The sequence below is a fragment of the Stenella coeruleoalba genome, assembly GCF_951394435.1.
Source record: "Stenella coeruleoalba genome assembly, chromosome: 3".
Classification (NCBI taxonomy): Eukaryota; Metazoa; Chordata; class Mammalia; order Artiodactyla; family Delphinidae; genus Stenella; species Stenella coeruleoalba.
Window position 1 is genome coordinate 150,613,336 of NC_137148.1, and position 15,839 is coordinate 150,629,174.

General features: G+C 36.1%; 1 long non-coding RNA gene across 1 annotated transcript in view; it reads left to right on the forward strand.

Annotated features, from left to right (window-relative positions):
• The first annotated feature begins 160 nt into the window (after window positions 1-160).
• The window catches only part of LOC307183212, a 29,618-nt gene continuing 13,939 nt past the window's right edge, over window positions 161-15,839 (forward strand). The window contains exons 1-2 of the long non-coding RNA XR_013827419.1: window positions 161-202; window positions 10,090-10,208. This is a non-coding gene — a long non-coding RNA (uncharacterized lncRNA). The remainder of the gene's footprint in view (window positions 203-10,089; window positions 10,209-15,839) is intronic.

Sequence of the window (15,839 nt, forward strand, 5' to 3'; positions counted from 1 at the left end):
CGAGCCGCGGGGTTGCGGTTTAAGCCTCCGGGCGGGCCCGTGGGGGCGGGGCTCGAGGACTTCCGCGCGCTCGCCGTGCGTCCGCACGCAGACCCGCCTCCCAAGACGACGCGGCCTGAGGAGCAGCACGCAGACCCGCCTTTCCTGACGATGCGGCCTGAGGAGCGGTGTCGGCAGCTTTGAGACTAGGGCAGCGCGAAAGGTAGGCGGTGTGGAGGGTTTGGGGTACGTTTGCTGACTGATGCAAACAAAAGTGAGACATGGTTGTATCAGCGCATTTTAAAAGTAGTTAAACTCCCGCTAAGTGTCTGTGCTCGCCCCGCCCAGAAGAGAGCGTGAACTCCGTGAGGGACACAGGAAAGGCTGAGTGAACGTCTGCCTGTGGTCCCTTACCTGGTGCACAGGTGTGTGAATTTCTGCGGAGAGCTCTTAATTTCTGTCGTTTCTGCTGACTTGACACGGTGGTTGGCAAACGGTGACGTGTTCCGTGCATTCAGGACATCATCGTGGTTCCTAGTAATCACTTTGTTTTGTACTGACACCTCCACAGAGAATTTACTACTGAATATCCACTTTACAGAAGAGAAAGTGAGGCGTAGAAAGTGAAGTGACTGAGTAAGAGGAAGGACTTAGACAATTGGTGTTAGTAAATTAACCCTGCAAGGAGGCCGTTAGCCTGCGGTGTCTCTAGCGATACGGCTGCCCACTTAAACCAACCCAAATCTAAGCCTGTCAGCGCCTCAGGGTGACGAACACCGCTGAGGACACCCAGTCACAAACCACCAACTAGGCGTTAAAGCCATAGCAAATCACTCGTTTCCTTGCTTTGCTTCTGCCCTTTTAAAATAAACATCTGTGCAGCTCCTGTGTCTGGAGTGCTCCTCACCTCTTCCGCTTTGTGCTGCGTGAATTGAATCTATTTTTGCGCACATAAATTGTTAAAATTTTAAATATGCCTCAGTTTGTCTTCTAAGATTGGCCGTAGAAGTTGGATTTGTGTCCAGTTTCTAGAGCAGTGGTCGTCCTCTGGTCAGGCCTTAGGCGTTACGTGTAAAACGTTCCTCTTCTACCACCACCTTCTGGATGCCTCCACCCACTACCAGCTCCCGCGTATCAGTTCCCCTAGATGTGGTCAGCAATGGCTTTTACATGCAGCGTGCTCACATTATAACATCGCAGACACTCCTCCGTCCTCCAGCCAGCGTGTGAAGTGAAACATTACCATTCCTGTTGAAGAGTCTCTGGTGTGACCAATTTCCCAAACACAGCCACTCCCCAAGCTGACCCTGGGTAACCACTCTTCTGAACTTGGTCTCTATCACTGGCATGGATGTCTTTCTATGTAGGCTACATTTTTAAGTATTTTTAAGCTGCATATCATATGCTATTTTGTTTTCTCTTGTTACTTGCTTTATTTAGTGTTATCTTTGCTAGGTTCATCCATGCTGACACATAAAGATCTGTCTAGTTCATGTACTTTCCTCGCTACGTAGGATTCCCATGTAGGGAAATACAATAATTTGTATGTGCATTTTCCTGTTGATGGACATTTAAATTGTTTCGAATTTTAAGTATGATTTCTTTTTTAAAAAAATTTTATATCCTTTATAAAGGTTACTGTACATTTACAGTTATTACAAAATATTGGCTATATTCCCTGTGTTGTACAATACATCCTTGAGCCTGTCGTACACCCAGTAGTTTACATCTCTCACTTCCCCACCCCTGTATTTCCCCCTCCGCACTGGTAACCATTAGTTTGTTCTCTATATCGGCGACTCTCCTTCTTTTTTGTTATATTCGGTCGAATGTTGTATGTTTTAGATTCCATATGTAGGTGATATTCTACAGTGTTTCGGAGTTCAAAAGACTCTCACAACAGAAGCCAAAAGACAAGAGCCATTTTACATTGATAAAAAGCATTTTAACTATGTAGAAGCAGAAAATGAAAAGAATAAACTTTGCATTAAATTTAATTAAAGCTTATGGAGATCTTTGTGGTATATTAGTGAAATTATTTGTGGAAATTTAGCCATGTACATTGTGTTGGAGAGGCACCAAGAGTTCAAGAATTCTCACAATTTGAGTACACAATTGCCTTACTTGTAGGCATGGTGGCAGCCATTTACATAACAATGATTTGGAGGATGTTGTGTTAGTCAGCTCTTGCTGTGATAATGCTTTGGAACAAATCGACCTAAAACTCAGTTCCATAAACAAGAATTTATTTTTCTTGGACCTATTGGCTAGCTGCAGTGGCTCTCTTTTAGACCTCTAGATGGCTGGTTTTGCTCCGTGTTTTGGGTCAGTTTGAGGTCTGTAACACACATCTTCCTTTGGAGCCCAACTGTGAGGCCGCAGCTCCCAGGCCCTGTCTTCTCACAAAGTTCACTGAAACATAAGAGGTGAGCCCAAGTGCACAAGCCCATTTAAGGCCTCTGCTGCTCATTGAAGGCCATCATGTCTGCTCACACTTCATTGGCCAAAACATGTCACAGATCTAAGCTGTATTTAGAATATGTGTATTTGTTTAAAGTTGGGTGCCCTCACAGAAGAATATTGCATTTTGGACAGTGTTACCTTAGCATTTTCATTGGCATTTGCAAACGTGATAAACGCCGTGTGCACTTTTTCACCTTTGAGAACTTGCTGAAATTGTGGGACCATTTCTATTGGAAAAGAGGAAGGTACACTTTAGAACTCAACTCTAGTTATGGCATTGTTGGGAGAAGAATTAATGAGATAAGGTCAATACAAGTGAAAGATTTGCGATCACATATTCATCATTAACATTAGCATTCTACAGAACATTCCTAGAGAATTGTGATGCTTGCTTTATGTGATTTCTATCATAAATCATTAGAATTTGACCAAGACACTTCAGTGAAGCATACATCATACAGGACATCTCATTTTAGTTTTTCCTACCACTCCACAACTTATCATCAATACTTCACCATAACTCAGAAACAGAAACAGAAACTGAGTGAGTTCATTGTTAGCAGACGGGCTTCACAAGTAATACTAGTGGAAGTTCTTCAAATGATAGCAGACAGTAACTCAAGCCATAAAAACAAAACAAAGAATGCTGACTAGAGCAGTTGTGTAGGGAATTATCAAAGATACTGTAATTTCAAATTTCTTCTCCTTTTTTCTCTTAACTAATTTAAAAAGTAAGTGCCTAAACAATATGACTATATTTGGATTGTTCTCTATATAACATAAAGAAATATCATATATTTGATGATATGGCACAACGAAGGCAGTGAGAACAAAGCTGTGTTAGAATAAAAATGACAGTAGATCATAAGCTGATTCCGCAGGAAGAAAGAGAACCAGAAATGGTAAATAGATTAACCCGACAAACTCAAAAATATTTATTTGCTCAACTTTCTTCTCTAAGCTCCTTGAAAAAATAAGCTTGTGAGAAGTAATAATTATAATAATATGTTGTTAAGTATGTAACATATATAAATAATAAAAACAAAAAAGAGGGGAAGGCATACAGCTCTATAAAAGTACAGTTTCTGTTTCTATCTGGAATGAACCTAGTAAAAATTTGAAGAGATTCTGAGATGTATTACATAAGCACTAGTGCAGCCATTAGTCAAACAATGTGGTTAAAAATCATTAAAGGAATTACATGTTACAGTAGAAAATATCTACTTACTATAAAAGGAAAATGGAGGAACAACAACAATAACAAAAAAACAAAAACATGAGACATGTAGAAAACCAAAGGTAAAATGATAGACATAAATAAATCCTACCATATCAATAATAAAAACTAAATGTAAATGAATTAAACAATACAATCAAAAGGCAGATATTGTCGAAGTGGGTATTAAAAAATGTTTTCTATAGGAGACACTCCTTGGATTCAAAAGTCTAATGTGTACAAAGTAAAAGGATGAAAAGCTATACATCATGCAAATAGCAACCGTAAGCATTGCTGAAGTGGCTATACTAATACCAGAAAAAATAGACTTTAAAACAAACAAAAAAGTTACTAGATATGAAAAGAGACATTTTATGATAAAGAGAGGGAAGATACAAAAATTTTTAACATATTTGCCCTGAATAAGGTAAAACCAAAATACATGAAGAAGAAAATACCAAAATCCATGAAGAACTGAAGGAAGAAATAGATAATTACACAACATTAGGTAGAGGCTTCAGTACTCCACAGTCAATAATGGATAGAACAGTTAGGCAGAAGATCAACAACGATATAGAAGACTTGGACAAGACTATGAATTAACAAGACCTAATAAATGTTTACAGAACACTCAACCAAACAGTAAAATACTCATCCTGCTCAACCACATGTGAAACGTTTTCCAGCATAGATGACATGTTAGGCTGTAAGAGAAGAGATTGAAACCCATATACATTGCTGGTGGGAATGTAAAATGGTGCAGCCATTTTACGAAACAGCTTGAGAGTTCCTGCAAGTGTTAAACATAGAGTTACCCTATGACCCAGCAGTTCCACTACTAAATATATACCTAAGAGAAATAAAAACTTATGTCTGCACAAAAGCTTGTACGTGAATGTTCATAGAAGCATATTTCTAAAAACAAAAGGTGGAAATAATTCAAATGACAACTGGATAAATGAATAACCAAAATGTGGAATATCCATACAATAGAATAGCATTCAGCTATAGAAAGGAATGATCTATTGATCCATGTTACAACATGGATGAACCATGAAAGCATTATGTAAAGTAAAAGCAGCCACTCACAGAAGATAATATTGTATGGTCCCATTTATATGAAATGCCCAGAATAGCAAATCTGTAGAGACAGGAAGTAGATGAGTGGTTGCCTAGGGCTGAGTGGTTTGAGGAGATTGAAAAAAAAGCTTGTTAATGTGTAATGGGTTTGTTGTGGGGGGACAGAAATCTAAAATTGGATTGTTGTGATGCTTACACAAGTCTTTTAGTGGTTACACTGAGAACCACTGAATTGTATACATTAAAGTGTTGAAATTATGGTATGTAAATTCCATCCCAATAAAGCTGTTAAAATTATGATAATTTTATATTTATAAATTTGAAAATTCATCAAAAATGACAAATTCTTTAAAAATGCAAGCTAACAAGACTAACCCAAGAAAGAAAAAATATCTCAAAAACCTATATCTACTGCAAAAGTTGTTTGTATAATTAAGTACCTTTACAGAAAATGATTTCCAGGGATAAATGGCTTTCCAAGTAAATTCTTCCAAATATTAGGGAAGAAATATTGGTAATCTTACATAAAAATCTTCCAGGAGACAGAAAAGTATATATTGCTCAAAATATTTATAAGGCCAACATAAGCTTCAGATCAAAACTAAAAAGAATATTGCAAGAGTAGAATCACAGGCCAGTTTCTCTTTTGAACATGCATGCAAAATGTGTAAACAGAAGCACAAACTGTATCCATGGTATGTAAAACAATCATATATCACAATCAAAGTAGCTTTATTCTAGTAATGCAAGGTTGGTTTAATGTTCAAACATGAAACTGATCCCAGGAATGAATTAGAGTGGGAAAAAAGTCATTTAAAACAGCAGTCTTGGGACTTCCCTGGTGGTCCAGTGGTTAGAACTTGGCGCTTTCACTGCTGGGGCCCTGAAGTCCAATTCCCGGTCAGGGAACTAAGATCCTGCAAGCCATGAGGCAGGGCCCCCCCCAAAAAAAAGGAAAAAAAGAAGACAACCAGGAGAAGCACAAGATCGAATAAACATAACAGATAACACCTTATGAAAAGTAGGTGAAGATTATGGAATATTCTAAAATTTTAAAACAAAAAGAAACATTTAAAGGTTCAAGAGGATGTGGCAAATATTGTACATAGGCAAAAAATAAAATAAAATAAAATATACGGATGATGGGAGCCCAAAAATCCAGATGCCCATGTGCTGTCTCTGAAGATTCTCATTCAATGGGTTATGGATTTCCTCTATGTTTAAAAACCTACAGGTGTTATAAAGCAGAAACTAACACACCATTGTAAAGCAATTATACTCCAATAAATATGTTAAAACACAACCAAACAAACCTACAGGTGATTCTGATATGATTCACAGACAATGTAAAGCTTCTGCTTTACAGGAAATAATACCAGATTATTTTGTTATTTTATAGTTATAGTAACAGGTTGTACTATTGACCGGTAAGTCTGATGTCAAAATGCACTCCCCACTAGGGATATAAAAGGAACTAATAGTCTCTGCGGCTACTTGGTGGCAGCATGCATGTATTGCAAGGGCAATTATTGTAGGAATCCAAATGAGTGGAACATTTTAGAATTGGAAGACTACATACAGATCATCTAGTCAAGCTTCCAACTGTTATAGTTGTGACAACTAAGGCCCATATAAAAGAAATGATTTATCTCCAAAGAGCGTTAGTGAAAGAATATGAAATTAAAAATATCTCTGAACTTTTAATTTAGTGCTGTTTTTATTAATCTCAAGTATTAGCTTAAACTTCAGTGTGACAGATTTGGGATTGAATTCTTGCTCAGCTTTACTAATTACGTGCCTTTTAGTAAGTTACTAAAACCCTTTTTTTTTTTAAAGTAGATTTATTTATTTATTTTTGGCTACATTGGCTCTTCCTTGCTATGCGCAGGCTTTCTCTAGTTGTGGTGAGTGGGTGCTACTCTTTGTTACGGTGCGCGGGCTTCTCATTGTGGTGGCTTCTCTTTGTTGCTGACTGCGGAGTCTAGGTGTGTGGTCTTCAGTAGTTGTGGTTCACGGGCTCTAGAGTGCAGGCTCAGTAGTTGTGGCGCATGATCTTAGTTGCTCCTTGGCATGTGGGAGCTTCCCGGACCAGGGCTCAAACCCGCGTCCCCTGCACTGGCAGGCAGATTCTTAACCCCTGCGCCACCAGGGAAGCCCTACTAAAACACTTTTAACTTCGCTTTTCACATATGTAAAATGGTGAGCCTTGACTGATGTAGAATATGAGATAACCTAGCACTGTTCTTAACACATACACATAGTTAACATTTTTTGGCTCTCATCCCTCTTAAACAACCTCTATCCTCTTGACAATGAAAGTGTGTTTCAGCTAGCAAAGCACCCTAGAGCTGAACACATTCTGGCAAGAGATATAGGATTCTTTTTCTTACTGGTGGTTCTTTATACCTGATATTTGAACTGCACTGAAACATGAACATCTCTTGTTTATACTGTATTAATGGATTTGATAGATGAATTTTAAAAAGTAATATGCAGGAAAAAAAGTAATATGCAGGAATTGAGCTGCCTTACTCTCAAGAAATATAATTCGATAGTGGTGGCTAAAACGATAAACAGTGTTTGGACAGGGAGTCCATATTGGATGTGAACTACCTGTACTCCCATTCGTCTATTAAGAATAAATAGAATCCTTTCAAAATCTGTTTTAAAGCGCAGTTATTCCCTTCTGACTCATTTAAGTTACCTGCAAGAAAAAGACAATCTCCCAAATCCTTGCTTAAAAGGCTTTTAATATAAAGCAGATAATTTTTTGCAACATTTCCCAAACTTTTCATTATCAAATTGGCTGAGGCTTCCCAACAATTATCATTTCACAACAATATCTCCATTTTCACCTTTTTTTTTTAAAGAATTGGCCTCGTAGATGTGCCCTTAAAACAGAGCTTCACTCTCAACTTATTTTAAGTTTTGTATTCAAACAGTATGAAGAAAACAGGATCAGGGAATTCAGCCATAAAAGTGAATGGATTACTGATACATGCTACATCATGGATGCAACTAAGTGAAAGAAGTCAGGCGCGAAAGGCTCTATATTGTATGGTTCCATTTATATGAAATGTCCAGCAGTGGCAAATCCATACACACGGAAACTATTATACATTAGTCGTTGCCAGGGGTTTGGAAGAGAGGGAAATAGGGAATGACTCCTCAAAATGGGTGTATGTTTCCTCTTGGGGTGCTGAAAATGTTTTGTAGTTGGACAGTGGTGATAGTTGCACAACATTGTGACAGTAGTAAATTCCACTGAATGGTACAGTGAATTGTAAAATGATCAAAATGGTGGATTTTGTGTTATGTTCATTTTACTACAATAAAAAGGAGAAAGAATTAGGGAAAGACTTAGAGTTTGGGAAACTAAGGTGAACTGGTCAAGAAAAAGACAGCTCTACTGTTCAGTGTTCTCTCAGCTCTCCCAGTGCATTGATCCTCAGCAAAAAGTAGCCTGAACTTGTCGATGATAGTCATTCAACACAGTCCAGGGAAAAGTAAATAAAATAAAACCCAACTCTTCTTCTTTAGCACATCTGTGAAAGGTTAACTTGCTGCTCAGCCACGTGGACATTCATGAAGACGTTTTACTTTAGGTGTCCTCTACTTCAGTACTTTACTCACAGCTCATTCACACATGTAGGCAACAGCATTCCTTAATTGGATGGAATCTGCAGTGCTGGTTGTGATCAGTCTCATGAAAAGAAAAGGAAGGAGGAAAAAGCCTCCACATTGACTTGGTGGCCTTGACCAAATGGATGCAGAAGACAGCTTGAGTGTCAAACTGGAAACTGTTATTTTCCTTTTCCTTTTCTTTTAATCTTTCCTATCAGGTCTCCTGCCCACTTCCCACCCCCTTCTTTCAAACAGGAAAGACACTAATTAGCTGCTTTTTTGTGTTTTTGGTAAAACAACTATTGTTTTGCGTTTCTTGTTGTTCGGTGAACATTATTGTTTTTACTGCCAAATGAGCTTCAGTGGTTGATGTAGGGGGTCTCTTGGGAACTTAACTTTTTCCAGTTTAAGTGGAAAAGCTTTTTTGTTTGAATTGGCTTTTACTGGGTGCTTCAAGGTTTGCTCTTGGCTCTTTGAAGGGGGACTGAATAGCACTGTGTTTCCTTTGAGGTTCCGTTCCAATGAAGAAAGGATCCTATGTCCTGGGCACTTTTTGTTGATTTTGCTGTGTGTCCTCTCTAATAGCCAGAGGCAGATTCCAGGAAAATGACATATAAATGAATATAAGTAATCTAATATTTTTACAATTTGCTTTGGCCATACTCCTGGTCTTATCCTACTTGTAGCAGATGGCTTTAAAGAGCATTAGCTATGTATATATTAAAAATAATATAAATATACCAATATTAAATATTATATTGACGTATAAATGTAATATACTATTATTTATATTAATGTATAACAATTATGTATTATATTAATATATATTTTTGCCTAGCATATATTATATACAACATACATGAGTAATGAAATGTATTTCTATGGTTAATATGTTCATAATATTAATATGATATATCCTGTAATATTGATTATAAAACAATTATATCATAATATATAAATATATAATTATTATTATCTGATATAATACACTATAGTTAATATATTCTATATGACACAATATATAATGTATTAGTATAATTGTATTATATAATATAAATATAATACATATATAAAACTATATATCTTTTGGTTATACATTACACATACGAGTATGTATAGCTATTTATAATTTTATTTACATAGGAATCTGGTCATCATAACAATTGATGTAAAAATATGCAATATTTTCAATCCAATGGGCCTTAACCTCACTACCTACACATGACTACTTTTAAAATCTTGAACCCTGTCTAACTCATGCTTCCATATCTCTCAACCTGCTTTTCTACACATGCACGTAGACACACATTTATACACGATACATATGTATAGTACCACTTTTCAGTTCAATGTCTATAAAATATATAATGATATTCCTGTGTATGTATACAAATATAAATCAAAGGTATGTGTATAGGTATGTATTTCATATGTTTATATATATATATCATACAAATAATGTATGTGTATATAAATACATGACTGTATACATACATACACAGAAATATACTTATTTAAACAAAAGGGACCTAAATAAACATAGTTCTCTAAGAATAAAAATGTATGTCTCACTGTTTCAGTAACAGTTTATAGTTTTCTACGATATGTGCTTCTACAATTGTTATGAACAATTCCCATTTTTGTTGAATGTTTTAATTTTTTGCCTTTTTTTTTTTTATGGTACGTGGACCTCTCACTGTTGTGGTCTTTCCCATTGCGGAGCGCAGGCTCAGCGGCCATGGCTTACGGGCCCAACTGCTCCGCAGCATGTGGGATCTTCCCGGACCGGGGCACAAACCCGTGACCCCTGCATCGGCAGGTGGACTCTCAACCACTGCGCCACCAGGTAAGCCCAATTTTTTGCCATTATTAATGAAGTTCTGAAGAATATGGTGGGCAAGATTACTTGAAAAACTCTCCTAAAAGAAAAGGGTGAGGTATGCTAGGTTAAATGTACACAGCTTATTTTTAAGTGCGTGGTTGATTTGGGAAGTGTGCAGTCGAAATGTCCAGGACCCATGAAGAAAGGGTGGTCCATGTGTGAGAGTTATAGCTCTATTAAGAGTGGATTGAAGATCTTGATAGCTTAGAACAGAAGCTGGAAATCCTGTTTTTATGGAGCCAAATGGCAAATATTTTAGGCTTTGTAGACCAAAGAGGCAAAATTGAGGATATTATTTAGGTACTTAGGTAACCATTTAAAATGTTACCAGTTAAAACGTGAAAATTATTCATAGCTTATAGGCCATAAAAAATAGGCAGCTGTCTGGATTTGGAATACAGGCCGTAGTTGAATGACACACCTGGTATAGAGACTTGTTTTTCAATGGCCATGACCACATGGGAGGCAGGAGGTAAGACTCCATCCCTACTAGATGGGAAGTTAGAACTAAACCTACCTATCCCTGGCTTCACCTTTAATGAAAGGGTGTGCCAGGAGAAAAAAATATCTGCTGGCAAAGGGAGACTAAGAGCAAATTCTCTTGGCCTCTGCTCTGGGTAGGAAACAGGTAGGAAATCTTGAGAATTCTGAACCGCAGATCTGTGTTCACAGTGTTTGGGTTGCAAATTTATTTGCGGTCTTGCAAACAGAAGCTAAGAAATGAACTTAAAATGCTCCCAAATCGGTGGTATTCCAAACACAAAACTAAACCCTTTCTGGAGAGGTAGACCTTCAACACAGGCCTATAGCGTTCCCACAGATAAAGTTTAGCTAAAGGTGAGCTCATGATCTAAATTTACACAATAATGAAGAAATCAGCTACAAGTGGAGAGAATCAGCAAAAACAATCAATACTAGAATTAGATTCCCAAGGCCAATCATCAGGTGTTGGAATAATCAGGTGCCAGGCAGAAAATATACATAAAACTAGAACTGAAACAAGGAGCAAGGATGTTTTAAAAGACTGGGTAGGATCTTTCAAACATTTTTAAAGTACATGTCATTGATAAAGCTAAAAACTCGAAGGTCGTGTAATACAGCAGATTAATCGTGGAGAAGAGTGAAATTATGCTGTTTTTTAAAATATGGCAGATCAGATTCCTGCCTAATTACATAAGTTGATTTATCTTAAGAAAATACACAGTATTTTAAAGACTTATTGGCTGTAAAATAAGTTAAAGGTATGTCAAAGGGCTTCTCTGCAAAGAAAAGTGAGAAGTAGCAAAACACAGAAAGTCGAGGGGAAAAAATGTCAATATATACATTGCTATAGGGTGAACTAAACCTTAGGCCAGCAACTATGAGGAGGAGCTGACCCTTAGATACGTACAACTAAGCTGGAATCTTCAAAAAGTTCAACTATTTATAACTAAAAAGATTTATTAAAATTAATAACCAAGTGTTTTAATTGACATCAGAAGAGTAAAACAATAAACCCTGAGAACATAGAAAAAATAGACAATAAAGATTTGAGCAGAACTTAATAAAACAGAAAAAATATAAAATTGAGATGATTTAGTAAGTCAAAAGAATATTCTTTGAAAAGATTTAAAAAAACAAACTTTGATTAAGCAAAACAAAAACGTAAGTAAATACTATACAGAAAGAATCAGGACAATGTTATAGCATAGAGTACAAACAGAGAATATATGAAATGCCAGTAAATTTGAACATTTCTGTAAAGTGGACAATTTCCTAGCTCCTAAAGTTTACCAAAACTGACACAAGAGGAAATTTGTAGCTGGAGTTCTTGCACCAGTAAAGGAATTAAGTCAATAGTTTACAATCGTTCACCAAGAAAATACCAGACCCGGCCAGATCATTTGGGAGGTGAATTCTATCCAACTTCTATTAAACAGATAACATCAATATTAACAAAGAAAAACTTCTAGAGAGTAGCAAAGGAAGAATGCTCCTTTATTCATCTTATGAAGTCTATATAATCCTAATACTGAAAATAGATTAAGACTGTAAGGAAAAAGAAAATTACAGGTCAAATTTACTTGTAAATATAAAAGCAAAAATTTTAAACTATGCTATTAGCTACCCAAGTTCACTAGAGTAAGAAAAAGCATGAGCAAGTTAGGTCATCCAATGAATGAAAAGGTAGTTTAATGTCAAGAATATATATCAATAGATTGAAATCACCACATTTTATTTCTTTCATGTGTCTCTTTAAAAAATTGGTAAGTACTTAAATTGATCTCTCTTGTACTAGGCACTGTGCCAAGTCACTTACATATTTACTCCTTTAAACCTTCTATCATCCCTGGGGGAAAGTTCTATTTTGCTTCCATTTCTTAGCTAAGACTCTAACCCCCAGGAAAGTAAAGCAACATTTGTAAGTTTTTGTGGATGGTCAGTGACGGGACCAGTACAGGAACATCCAAAGTCTGTGCTTGGAAGCAGTGCCCCATGTTGACACTCACATTACAGATGAAAGGAAAGGAACCATGCACTTACCATATAGATTAAATCTCACATTACAAGTTAAAAGAAAGGAACCATGCACTTACATTATAGATTAATACCCACATAACAGGTTAAAGGAAAAAGAAACATGTGCTTCTCTCAAAAGTTGTAAAGAAGCATATCCATTTCTAAATATATTTCCCAATTTCTTTTGCTTGTTTTCTGACCTTTGTAGTGCATTTTGCCATGAGGAAAATTTTAATTCTTACATAATTAAATGTATCCTTTTTTTTTGTATCTTAGAAAGGTATTCCTCATGAATAATTTATTTCAAGTCTCCCAGGTTTCTGATACTTTTACATTTTCATTGTTTTTTAACTTTTAACTAGTTGCTGTATCTAGAATTTAGTAATTCTATGATAGCCATATTTTCCCACTTTTGTTGAATAATTTTTGCTACTGATCCAAACCATGAATTTTATTTTAATCTCAATTCCCTTATGCTCTCGCATCTAATTTTAAGATGCTTCCTATTCCGTTGTTTTGTCTATCTAAAATGAAATGCTACCTTAAAAATAATGTAATTATAATATAATAAATATAATTAGTAAACATAATACAATATATAATAAATAACATAATATAAAATAACAAAATATAATTTACCATATAACAAGATCAAAGGAGAGCAAAAGTATACAATCACTTGAAATATCCTCCAAAAGATATTTTATAAAATTCAATATTCATTTGTAATTTAAAAGAAAGGGTAAAATAGGAATTGATGAATGCTTCCAAAATAAGAAGAAATTATATGTCTAAAAGAGAAAAAGGTAAGTGATAGACTTTAGTTACACTGGCAATAAATGCAGGACAAGATGAGGATGCCTGATGTAATGTTAAAGAAAAAGTATTATGTAACATTGTTTTTGCAGCACTGATGAATTCAGTGAAAAGAGAATCTCATAGAAAAGAGTATCTCGTTCTTCTTAATGTATGTACACTCGTCCATTGCATGAACATAACAGCTTATTTAACCAATATGTTACTGATCTGCATCTGGATTTCTAGGTTTTCATGGAATTTTATTATGCACAGTTGTTTCAAACACTAGGACTTCCTCTTATGTTTGTATCTTTTGAAAGAAACACTATCTCCACAGATGATTTATCTGTGCTGGCTGCTAGCTGACTTTGGGTACTTCTCAGTTCTTCCCTTTACCTTCCTAGTCAATATGAAAAGGGAAGGCAAGAAGGTCTCCTGTTTCGAGACTGTAAAGATAGGTCTTGGTGATAAAGTCTTGGTGGTAAAGGCTAAAAGTATTAACCCAGAACAAATGTTTTTCCAGCTGTAACTGTGTGTGATTCCCTTGGCTTGATTCTGTAGAGGATGTAAGACAAGACTGTAGAATCTGCCCTCAAAGTGCTTCCAGTAGGATGAGCTAAGTCAAGTATGGTGGCATACCTAATTCAAGACAAAATATCACGTCTCCTTTTCTCTCCTGGCAAAACTTGGTGGAGTGAATGTCGAAGTCACTGTATGCTTTAAATTAAAAGCAACACAATAAATCTTGTATTGGAAGGTGATTATTCTGGTCTCTTTGTGGAGATGAATTGGAAATTGTCTAGAAGAAGGAAAATTAGGTTAACCAAAGTTAAACTCATAAATAATTGAGCATTAATTAGATATCTGTGGTCTGTGTTTCTCTTTGATCATAATTTCTCCCAATTTATAGACCTCTTTGATACCTGATTAATCCTTGTCAAAGATGCAGTTAACAATGACTATTACTGTGTATTAGGTTTTGCCTGGGCCCTGAAGAAACTATCCTAAGTTACCTGCTATGATTGTCACTTGATTTCCTCACAGAGAACAATCAGAACTCCTTAAGTGACTTGGAATGTGAAACTAGTTAGTCTCTTAGATACTGTTAGAGGACCCTACAGAGCCCATTGGTGAAAGTTTGGAAAACACTGGGCTTCTTAAAATTGATTCTTGTAGTGCTTCTGGAAAGATCACTGAACCAAAAGAATAACAGTGTTTCTGGTTCTGTTGTTAGTGTTCTCCATGGAAAGATTGCTGAAGCTTCTGCACTCAATTTCCTTCCCCATGTGTGAATGTCACTGAAAAGATCCAACTCCATTCTATCCCCATATAACTTCAGAAACTAAGCAAAATGAAGACTCAAAATTCATTTCAAATAATGAATATATAACGTAGAATGGAACTGGGAAAATACCTGGTTTAAATTCTGGAAAGTACCAACTATACAATTCTGGATAAGTTGCTTCATCTTGCTTAGTCTAATTTAATGCCCATCTCACAGGATGTTATGGTGATTAATTTAATATCTTTGTATAACATACAGTGTTATGTAATTTCTTCTTGTTTTTCTTGAGTAAATTCATATCCTTAAGCAACTCACTGTAAACAATAGTTACTTGCTTAAACTACTCTTATCTTCTATTATCAGCTGAATTGTGTCCTGCTCACGTTAATATGTAGAAGTCTTAACTCCCAATACCTCGCAATATGACTGTATTTGGAGATAAGGCCCTAAATAGGTAATTGAGGTCAAATGGGTGGGCTCTAATCCAATATGACTGGCGTGCTTATAAAAAGAAAATATTAGGACACAGACATGCACAGAGGAAGACCATGTGAAGACAAAAGGAAAACATGGCATCTACAAACCAAGAAGAAATACTTGAGAAGAAATCAATCCTGCCGACACCTTATGTCAGATTTCTAGCCTCTAGACCTGTGAGTGAGTAAATTTCTGTTGTTTAACCTCCTCAGTCTCTGGTACTTTGTCATGGCAGCTCTAGGAAACTAATACAACTTTTTATGGCCTCCTTGACTCAAGTTGAAAGTTCAATATTTGGCATCATAGCTAGGAAACAAAAATATCTACATTCCTTGTTGTAGTCTTTCTTCCCCATTCTCATTGCTAGTAATTTCCATATTTGGGTCTGTTATCTGTGCCTTGTAAACAGAGCGTTACGCTCATTTCTAGCCTTACTGCTAATATACAGTAAATGTGCAGATACTGAATAGATTTTGGAGAAGTGCAACATATAGTTGGTACATGGGTGTATGTGTGTGTATTCATATAATTTATAC